Source organism: Thermobia domestica, chromosome 8 (genome assembly GCF_964235325.1).
Source record: "Thermobia domestica chromosome 8, izTheDome1.hap1.1, whole genome shotgun sequence".
In the NCBI taxonomy this organism is placed as follows: domain Eukaryota; kingdom Metazoa; phylum Arthropoda; class Insecta; order Zygentoma; family Lepismatidae; genus Thermobia; species Thermobia domestica.
Window position 1 is genome coordinate 237268506 of NC_137461.1, and position 12302 is coordinate 237280807.

A 12302-nucleotide genomic window follows, 5' to 3' on the forward strand; every position below is an offset into this window, starting at 1 on the left:
CGTTGTGAGGACTCTCGCTCATGACAAGAACATGCTGAGGTCTGAGTAAATAAAACTTAGTTTATAACACTTTAACTGTTGGATCTCTTGCACAACAGCTTTTCGCTTGTTTGCACTTTTAGGCAAAGACTCCGTCGTTCTCTTCTTGGCTTTTCCGAAAATTTGAGGGGTATTATATGTTCCTCTTTTTCTTTGTTGGTGTTCCTACTCCTTTCGTTTTCTTCTTTAACCTACACAATCGCTTCCTCGTTCACCTCCAGTGCTTGGGGTCCCTGGTTCGATCCCAGCTCGCGCCGTGTGGACTTTGTGGTGGACAAACACCGGGCTCGTGAGTTTTCTCGGGGTTCTCCCGTTTCCTCCAACTTTCTCCATTCCACCAGTTCACTCATCTCTCATCATCACCGTCTCCTTTAGCCTAACCGGCATAATCGTGGGACGTAAAACTTAAAGATTTCATTTCATTTTATTTCTATCTTTCTGTCTTTGGCATCTATTTTTTTTATCACACTATAATATTGGTTTTTCTTTACGTCGAGCTACTCTTTTTCTCTCCCTATCTCTTTCCAGATATTCTTCCCATTTTTCTGGATTAGTTTTCGTTCTTTCCCTCGGTTTTGCCATGAGAATCCATTTTGGTGTACTCATTGTCTACAAAGATGCAAATAAACTGTAACTAGCGTAGGCGAAACACTTTCTACAAGCAAGTAACTTAATACGTGTCACGTCCGTTAACCTTAAAACACCAAATTAAATCAATTTGAAGGCTTGTAAATTTCGGGTAAAAAATTGTCTCTGTTTCTCTGTTAAAAAAAAATTATGTAAACTTTTTATTATTTTGGTAACGGACGTGACATCAAAATCCCTAGGTTATATGTTAACCCAGAAGCCACTGCAACTTAAATTCTGCAACAAAATAATACTCAATCACAAGTAGAATAATGTTCACATATTTATAGATGCAGTGCATTACATAACTGCTAATTTTAACGTTATGACAATTTAGGCAAAAAAAAAAAAAAAAACCTCTACAATTGCCAACCCAGCATCAGTACTCAAACTCCTATTTCAGTCACTCGTAAAACCACTAATTCGTACTACGACAGATTTATTTTGCTGAATCAGTAAACTGTACACATTTTTCTGTATAACGAAAGACATTGTTTCATTGGTGAATAGTTTTCAATTTTTGACTGATTGCTTTCAAATTTTATGGAATGATTGTATTAAATAGCGTTATGCTCCACGTTGACTTTTTTGCAATTAGGGCTTAGATTTTCTTACTTCTTCTTCATCTTTGATCCATTTCAAGTTCTCATTTCTCTCGTTAACAAAAACTAGAATTCTCTCTGTTATTACAATTTTCGTTAACAAAAACTAGAATTCTCTCTGTTATTACAATTTTGTATACCACTCAGTGAATCAGTGCTAAAATTAACCATCGTTAAGTTCGTATTTAACTCGTTTTTTTTTTTTTTTTTTTTAACTCATTGGAAACGGAAAAAAGACCCATCTCACTTCTTGTAGGACAAAAAAAGAATTGTAATAGTTCTACCAACTGATGTTATGTGTCGCTAGTGAAGCGACCTAAAGTTTAGTAGATATACACTAACGACATCTGATATTAGTAAAGTGAAGTATTTGAATTCAAAATATTCGAATCCAGCAAACAGTGAATTTAACCCAATATTCTTAGGATTTGAATGCTTAAAATATATATTCTTAATATGAATACAAATGCTTCATTTTTAATTTCAATATGTTTATATTTCTATTTGATAACCTATATTTATCTATAGAAAAGGGACGTAATTTTACACTATCGAAAAAATAAAATAAAATAATGGAGGTTGAACTTCATGAAAACATCGAATCTAACACTGCATAGAAAAAAAAAATACTCCGAACTTCGAAAGCTTCCTGATATTATAACCAATAAACAGTGTTGCCCATGAGACAAAAGTTTTGTCTAGTCTCGGGACAACACTAGTTCATGTTAGTCCTTGATCTCTCAAACACTGTTTTAGTGTTACGTAATTCGTCGCATAAAAACTTTTAGGCAGATAAAAGGATTGCACGATCATAATTAAAAGCATTTGCAAACATTTAGAAATACACAGGTCATTATACAATATACTCCAATCATAAATATGGTTGAAATGTTCTTATATCATACCTTTCCTCGATTTTTCGTGATCCCAAAGAATTCTGATAACTTACAGATGAAATTAAGAAACAAATCAGAGCATAAATTGTGTGCATAAATTTATAAAACGAAGGGAGATAAAAAGTCTTTCTTAGAATCGAGACAAGACGAGAAATTGATTTAAAAAATAAGAGACGGGACGAGGAAATCCTTATTTCACGTTTCGTCTCGTCTCTACTGATAAGAATCAGATCGCAGCGTAACACGTGGTAAGGTCAGCATATTCACTCCCAGTGCTGTTAATTTTGGATTTCTAGCCTTGTGTCTCCTAACTTCTAATTCATAAATCTCGATTGCATTATGATGCTGCGTCAATTCCGAAAAATATGGGTTTCGGAAATTATGTTCTCCTACGGTAAAGCGAAACCAAGATCACGCACAAGAAAGGCATGTGCGTTGGTCGTTTGACAACACGCAAAAGAACCTGAAATACGCTATTAAATAAGAAATGAGTAAACAAACACACACTCACAAAACAACAGTGTACTTTCCGTATATAGAAAATTTCTTAATAAAATAAAACTGAATGAAGTACTAACTATATTAATAACACTTTGAAGTAGTTTCGGTAACATAAGGTAACTAGTATCTTAATCATTCTTGTTAACACGTTAATTTTGCAGTTCACTTATTCGCTTTGAAAAAGAAAAAGATTCAGCTACGGGTGTTCACTACGGTTGTCCGAAAAAAATGCAATTGTTTTTTCACGTCATAATAACGCGGAAATGCTGCGAATCGAGGAAACTATAAAGAAGTAGAAAAAAAATAGGTTTTTATTTTCCGGTCGCGCATGTGCTCTAAAAATTAATGAATTTGAAAACAAATCATTGTACGATACTTTTTATCTTACTTAACTTGTCATTATTTAAATGTAATAGCTCCAATCGTCGAATTTTACTCGAAACGATAATGAATTGAAAAGAAAAAATGATCAAATCTGTCAAAGTATTCTGCTCGCGCAACGGTTGTCATATCTTACAACGAGGGCCTGAATTTCTTAGAATTTACAGCCATTTAAAGAGTGCAATAGCTTGGCTGATTTGGCTGATTATCTTTTCTAAATCATTATCAGTTCGAGTAAGATTCGACTAGAGTTATTGCATTTAAATATTGACAAGTTAAGTAAGATAAAAAGTATCGTACAAATATGAGTTTTTCCAAATGCTATGAACTTTAGAGAACATGCGAGACCGAATCATTGAAAGCGATTTAATTTCTTTCTTTTCTTTTCTTTTTCTTTCTTTCTTTTTTTTTTTTTTTTTTTTACTTCTTTTAGGATCCCAATTTCTTTTACAACTTTTCCGTGGAATTACGACTTGAAATTTTGCATTTTTTTTGTCTCACCCCAGTGTTCACTCTTAAACTAAATTGTAAAAGAATTGAAATTATTTATTTTATTTACAACTTACCATGTTTGAAGTGCGAGCGGATGCTTTCAATATTCTGTTTGATGCACTGGTTAATACTTGGATCACTTCTGATGCAAACATTAATGAAATCAGCTGAAATGCAAAATAAGAAAACGTTAATTTTAAGCATAATAATGCATTCTAAAGCATTTAAGCATAATAATTGCATAGGGTGAGTTCGCCACTAGTCGACCCCCATCCAATTTTTGCTTTCTATTGTGTATATAAAATATATCTGATGGTCTTATGGAGCGAAAAGTAATTCATGATAAAGCTTGCATCATACACTACCAATGACATTCATTGTTTCACTCTTCTTTGGCTAGCTGGTCGTCTTTGACCAATAAATTTCGACGTATCTGTAGAATTATGACTCAAGTGTGCAGTTTACGTCAGCGGGTAATGAGAATCTTGTGCTCCTGTTGTTTTTCGTTTTTCTGAGGATATAGATAGTACGTGAGGTAAGAAATGTTTCTGTTACATAACTAAGTTAGTCTAGAAGCTGTATCAGCATAATTTGTCAATAACTGGAAAGTATTAAATAAAAAAAATACGTGTTAAAATGTGGTCGGAATTTGGCATTTTTTCTTACCAATTGTCGACCAAGGGTGGTCGATTATTGGATTATTTGAAAATTCTCCAAATTGCTTCAAATTATTTCCTGTTTGGTATTAAGGTCTGCTTTTCAATTTGCATGTATAAAATTTTCGATTTCGTGACATATTCTAAAAATCAACCGCCTGTTCCTCATGTTGGTCGACTATTGGCATATTTCTTGCCATCTGTCGACCACATTTTTTTAACTGTGTTTCGCGTTTTGCTGACTGGAATTTATTTTGTAACTTAGTTGAAAGTTTCTTTAGTTTACAATCTTCTATTTTAATGTAAAACCAAGTTTTTTTTACACGAGAAGAATAAGCCCTCCTTGCTGGTCTAATGGCTAGCACGCGTGCCATAATCTTAAGAGCTACCTCACCAGTACGAACATTTTCTTTCATTCTAGAAGATCCACATAGAATTTTTAACGCGTACGAATATTCTTTTCAATTGTGCCCATCATCCGGGAAAATTTTGGAACCAAAAGGCTGGAAGAATATTTATGAGGTTCAAGATAAGGAAAATAAAACCCTTACTTTCCTGGGAACATTAAGTGCTTCGGGAGAAACAGTTTCTCCAATGATTGTTTATCCATACAAGTCTCGAGTCCCAGAGATATTGTGTCCAATATTCCCTCGTCGACTGTGATAGGACAATCCGAATCTGGGTGGATGATTAGCGAGACATTCTTTGAATGTTTCGCCAATGGTTTCAATAAATGGCTATTAGATCACGATATACCTAAGCCTGTAATACTTTTCCTCGATGGTCACAAAACTTACTTAACTTATGAAGTAAGCAAATTTTATGACAACAATGAGATCATATTGTATGCCATATACCTTCATGCAACGCATATTTTGCAACCATGCGATGTATCCGTCTTTAAGGTGTTAAAAGCAAATTGGAAATTTGTTGTCCACAGCTATCTAACAGAACATAATTTCACTTCCATTACAAGAATTCAGTTTGCACCACTTATTGCAGAGGTCCTAGAAACAGCAGCTACACCGTCAACAATAAAGAATGGATTTCGCAAATGTGGATTGTATCCTTTCAATCCGGAGGCCGTTGACTACACAAAATGCATCAAGAGTGTACGCAAAATCATAGAGAGTACTTCCACTCAGCCAAACGTTAGTGAAGCAGATCTTCTTACTGTGTACAAAGATGAACTTCAAAAGGCTACGGTTGACTTCAAAACAGTCCTTGAAGTTTTGAAACTTCCATCAGAAGAGCCGATGGACGAAACACTGCATACTGATTATAAAAGTGGCAGCTTACCAGTAGATGACGAAGTTGTAGTTGGTGAAATCCCTGTTGTTGATGATAACAATGAATACTTGTCTCAAGCTACTCTTACTGATGATCTTCTCCAGTCATTGGCTGCTGAAGCCAATCCAACAACTGAAAACAGAGTAAATATAGCACCTATTCTATCAATGAAACCTGAGGAATCCGACGCCATTGCAGCACATGAGAAAGAGGAAATCAATATTGTACCAAACTAAGAATTAGTTATGTCTGCCCCAACTGAATTAGAGAGGCCTTTAATTATTCTGAGAAAGGAAGCTTCTATTCCAGAATTTGTGCCATCAAATGAGAAGAAAGGTAACACATCAACTCCACTGAATGAAACTGAACCTACGAAGGATATTCAGCAAGATACTTATTCTTTCAGAGAACCCCCTACTGAAGCTCTGGTTTCTATACCAGAAGCACAGCAAGAAACAAAGGCATTGAAACCGAAACCGAAAAGAATATCGCAACAACACCTAAGACTATCAGACTATCAGACCCATACATAACCCCAACTTTTAAAAAGCATCTGTTCTGGCCCAAGAATCCAGTCAAAAAGCCACAGAGGAATGTAGAGAAGATACCGTTTGTTGATAGTATGCTGCGTTAATTTTCACATTTCATGCAACTCTACGCAGGGGAAGTTTCCCTTTATGGCAAAAACCTGCAAAAACCATGAAGCCACGGGGAAAACTTTCGCGGCACGTGCAGACCCAATTGGCATGGTCCTTGGCATCCTTTGGATAATAGTAAATGGCTCGAACCCACTTAAAGTTTGACAAATAGATCCAATCCTCTTCTAACGTGTCCACATATTTCAATTTGTCAGCCGCTAAATACCGTTCATAGAGCTTTTGTAATGGATCCAGCGTTCCCGGATATGTTTGGCTGTGAGTGTGTGAGCACGTGGCGTATGCTTCACTTGCAGGCGTAAATCCTGGCTGATTATCCTCTGCACAGTTGATTTGGATCTTCTAACACTCCTGGCAGTGTTTCTTTGTGAAACTGATTCTCCTGGGTCACCAACTTCTGCACTTGTCGAACCACATCTATTGTACGTTTGGGTCGGGGTGTTGTTTTCTTGCCACTGTGCGCACACCCGCTTCCTCTGGCTGTGCATTTTTGTTACGTTTGAATACATTGGCAATACCCTTCTTGGAAATGGTGAAACCCTTGGACGAACACTGTTTCACAATTGCACTGTAGCTGTATCCGATGTCGTAAAGAGCGGTAATGTACCCCTCCCAGAATGGGGTCACTTTTGGAGGCATTTTACATTCGGAGCACTTCACTTCCTGCTATCAAATTCTCCACACAACTGGTTTTTGATTGCTCTGCTGTGCTTACTGTATATGCGATTCTAGCGCCCCTGGCGGACGTTCCATTTCGTTTCCATAAATGTGGACTGACCTTTAATTGGTCAATGTCATAGTGCTACACGCAATCATGACAAATTGTAATTGTAACTGAGTTAGCAACCTTGGTTTCGATCTATTCAGATTCTAATTTCCAAGAAGGAGGGAGAAAAGTGCATTAGAACCTCAGTTGACTGTAACGAACTTCATCTATGTTGTATGGCAATAATCCAAAGATGAAAAACAAAATTGGGAGCGAAGCTTCTTAAAATACTTTTTAAAATTAACTTAAACATCTCACTGTCTTATATTTCGCTGTACGATAGAAATTTGTTTCTTCGTCTACGTGATTAAACAGTATGAATAGATTCTGTAAGATCTTTGTGGTATGGTTTCACCCTTAGTTTCTGTTACTTTTTAAATATTTTATTGAACTGTTACTATAAGTAAAGAATAGTGTAGAAAGATATAATGTACCTCCATAAAGATCAACAGTTGTTATTTTAAAAATTTGCGTCACTTTTACTTGAACAAAAGGTACTGCAGTTCTGCAAATTCACGTTCCTGCGTTTCCTCTGCAGCTAATGTTACCATGAGACGAGAAATAAGATTTTCTTGTCTCGTTCATGTAAATTTTGTAAATTTTTCTCTTGTACCATCTCGATTCTCGCAAAGCGTTTCTACTCTCGTCCCAAAAAATTTTCCTGTCTCATTTTATAAATTAATGTGCATAATTTATGTTCTAATGTTTGCTTCATTTCATCTACAAGTTGTCAGAGGCTTTCCTCATTTCGAGAGGTCCATCAAGAGTGCAATATTAAAAATTATAAACCATACTTGTTATTGGAGTATATTCGAAATGAAATGAAATATAGAGTTGGGTTGATTTTGAGTTTAACGTCCCGTTCAGCAGCGATGCTATATGAGACGTGGACCTACTGATTAACGTGGAATCCGAACCACATGAGCTCCCGTCGGGAATCGAACCCGGGCCACCCATGCCAAAGGCGCGTATGCTAACCGCTTAGACACGGAGGAGCTCTGAAATATTTCAGTTTAACGCTCCATGATTAAGTCTTATTTTAGGTTAAGGATGAGAGGAGGAGTAAATTATGTGGCCTAGATGTTGACGTAGAAAATGAAGTAGGCGTTAATGATACAGGGTTTAATATTCTTCGGGATGAGTTCGAGAAAGCTATATCTGAGATTAGAAATGGAAAGGGAACCGATATATATAATATACCAGTCGAATTCATTAAGAATATGGCAGACAAGGGTCAGAAAAATCTTCCTACTCAGCAATGAAATATTTTAAACAGGAGAGTAAACATTAAAAAACCTTCCTAAAGACGATCATGATTAGGGATGCGCACGAGACAAGATTTGTGGCTCACTCGTCTCGAAAATGTGCTATAAAAGTAATGTCTCGACTCAAAAAATTTATATTTTTCTATTGGAAGAGCCATGTCTCGACTCGAATTTTGTCAGCAAAATCTTGTCTCGACTCGTCTCGTGCGCATCTCTAATCATGATAGCGATGGCTAACAAATTGAATCCAAAGAGATGTGAGAGTAATAGAGTTATTAGTCTCATAGTATTTCATGCAGCAAAAATTATACTACGAATTCTGTAGCGAAATTTGAATGGCAGGACAAATGAAAAAGTTAAGGAGGAACAGTACAGGTTCAGGAGAGGTAAGGGCACAAGTGATGCAATTGGGTTACTAAGGGTGATCATTGAAAGGGTTTTAGAAAAAGGGAAAGATATGTATGACGTATTTATTGATCTAGAGAAGGCTTTTGTCCAAGTGCAATTGGAATTGTTGTTGGAAGTTCTACAGAAGGTTAGGTTAATATGGAAAGATCGCAGACTCATAAGAAAGTTATATAGGCCTATGACCCAACAAATAAGTGTTAGAATAAAGGAGGAAATGACAGAGGAGAGTTCTATTGGGAGGGGAGTTCGACAAGAATTCTGTCTCTTGCCGATAATATTTAATATCTATCTACTATCCATTTCATAAAGATAGGCCCCTGACTTGACGGCGCTGCCGTGACGTCCAGTCAAAATTTATATTACATTGTCGTACCTCGTTGGAATTGTTGGAATGTTGTCTTTTCAATACTTCAGACATACAAATTTTCTTTGTACTGTGTAGTGAGAAAAAAAATAGAAACTAATGAAAAAGTGCGTATTTTTTCGTACTTTTTTGGTAAATCAATGTTTATAGGACTATATCTCGGAAAGGAGGTAACATGAAATAATTTCCTGTGCACGATATGTAGATGCATATATTAGCTGTAAGTTCTGAAAATTTCATTACTCAACACGTAGTAATTTTCTTGTTATTCAGTAAAAAGTGAGACATCATTATCTCTGAATTGCTGCGGTGTGTTAACAATCTGAAAAAAACTTTTAGAAAGATCTTAAAGTAGCTTTTTCAACCAAACTGTTTTGACTTGTTTTAAAAAATAAACAATCACAAATATGACATTATGATTTTCTCAGCTTTGCGCCCTTCGCTATCGCAGTTTATACGGAGTGCTACGTTGCCACATTTTCCTTTTGCGTATACACTCTCAAACCAACGGATATTTAAACTTGTCACGCACACTGTTCGGCACTTTTTAGAGATATTTCTAAAATTTTATGTCTTCACAGATTTTAAACCAATTTCTTAGAAATTAACAGGATATACAGTAAATGTGCCAAATGTTCAAAATTAGAAAAGCGAACTCTTATTTTGTTTCGATTTGCATGTGATGGTTCTCGAAAATTTGTTGCTTTTTGCCAGTTTTTAACTTACTGCACGCAGTACAAAATACACTTGTACAGAAATAAATACAAGCACAAATTTTATTATACGATACAACCTTAGTCGATATATAATATTGAATTTACACTTCACAGAAAATCTGTTTCCAGATCTAGGAGTCCCAGCACTTCTCTTTAGTGTTGTACATTTCGAAGCACTTTCCCACGCAAAGTCCAACTTTATATATCAGGCAATAAACCAGGGATGCAAGTAAGCAACAAAAGTTTACTCGCCCAAGAAAAAAGTTACTAGCCCACATCACATAATAAAAATAATTTACTTAACTTCCGTATGATATTAAATACTCGCCCGCACCGATGAAGCACACGCCCCGGGCGAGTGGTTATTTGCATCCTTTCAATAAACGCTAATATTTATTAAAAGCCTCCTTTTACTTTGCGGATGCTACGTACTTGTAGTCTAGATTCCACGTTTATCTAAGTCCACGTCTCATATATCCTCATTGTTGAACAGGACGTTCAACTCAAAATCAACTCTTTTTTTTTTTTTTTACTATAAAACTTCATCGGTAAAAACAGCTGAAACACTTTATATGTGGAATACTCTGTAGATAGCCCATCATTTTGATCAATTCCCGGGACACCACTAAACAGGGATTTTGTGTTTACTTGAATTTTATCGCTCCAAGCTACATCAGAATCTGTCTTTGAATAGGAACGACACGTTTTTTTTCTCTCTTTCCCGGCGCAGCCTCAGGTTCACTTGAAACAGAGTTACTATCTTGTTCACTCCCGAATACACCACTCAGCACAGAATAATTAATGTCATTACTATTCATTACTAACTCATAACCGTCTGAGTTGGAGTCATTCATCAGTTCTGCAATTTCATTATCGCTAAAATTTTTTCCTCTTCTTTTTGTAATACCAACGCTCGTAAAGGAATATATATATATATATATATATATATATATATATATATATATATATATATATATGACGCCTACGAACCGAAATGAAGTGTTGAAGACGTAATCAGTGCGACGTGATTAGACGCAAATACAGCCCTCGTCAGCTACTCATTGCATTGTTTTCTTTCGTTGAAAGAAGGACCCATTCTGTGTTACTGTACATTCGGCAGGGGAATTCATCGCAGAACTTGGGCGAACACGTGATTGCCAAGGCTACATTTCTTTTTAACCTTTAACATGTTCGTAAGCTGGAAAGTGTGTATGCTGATAGACAGTGGCGTATTTACGATTTTGTTTCGGGAGGGGCTTTGCTAACTTTCGGTAGGGGCTTTACCTGAAAATGTGAAAATTCTGCAAGATATTTCATATACTTTACTATAGTAAGTAAAATTTCGGAGGGGGCTTAAGCCCGGAAGCCCCCCCTAAATACGCCACTGCTGATAGATCTTGAGGTAGAAATGGAGCCATTGTTAATAAGTGTTTAGGAAGATAGCAGGAGCAGCGATGAGTCAACAAACCCATTACGAAAGTGAATGAAGTAAATAGATTAAGAGATGAGTTTTTGGATGTTTTACTTCGTTTTATTTCGATTACATTGAGATGTGTAATGCATTATTACTATTTATATGATGTGAAAGGTTATGATAAATACTTTTTCCTATTACATTCTTATGAAGTAGGCTTCGCGCTACAGCTTCCTGAACGCGACAACACTGTACGACAGCGGTGCCGCACTTCCACTTACTGTATGTTGTTTCTTCATATAAGCGCGGGGAATTTAAAGATTAGGCTGCAACATGGCTCACCGCTTAACGCAGAGAATATGTTGAAGTATTTTTTTTTTTTTTAAATAAATACTCTACCAACTAAACCTTTTTTTGTTAATAGTTTCAAAAATTTGGAACACTAGACTTCCAAATTTTCGAACAGTGTTTTATACGTTTCTCTACCTACCATGGTAAAGGAGATCAGAGCGTCGTACATTTGTTTTAATTACACAAAAAGTATCAAGTGATGAAAATTGAATTTTTCACAACTTACAGTTAATGGATGCATCTACATATTGTACACAGGAAATTATTTCACGTGATCTCTTTTCTGAGATATAGTCCTATAAACATTGATCTACCAAAAAAGTACGAAAAAATACGCACTTTTTCATTAATTTTTATTTTTTTCTCACTACATAGTACAAAGAAAATTTTTATGTCTCAATAATTGACAAGACAACATTCCAGCAATTCCAACGAGGTACGACAATGCAATATAAGTTTTGACTGAACGTCACGGCAGCACCACGAAGTCAGGGGCCTATCTTTATGAAATGGATAGTAGAAGACATAGTGAAAAAGAGCTTACAAAATGAAGACTAAATTTCAGTAGAAGGTAGAATTATTAGGTGTATACGGTTTGAGATGATATGGCGCTTGTTGCAGAATCTGAAGAGAAAATCAATAAGATACAGTGTCGGACTGGACAGGGTGGCGAGGCGGAAATCTCCGCCTCCGCCCAGCCTTTATGGAGCCCTTTTCTCACAATGAAATGGGCTTAATTGTATTGAACTCAAGAAAATTTTAGTCAATATTTCCATCATTGTCTTTATAATAAAAATTGTATCACAGAGTTATTTAGGGGCGGATCCCCGATCGCCCATCCCCCAGAAGAGGAAATTTTCTAATTTTTATATATAACT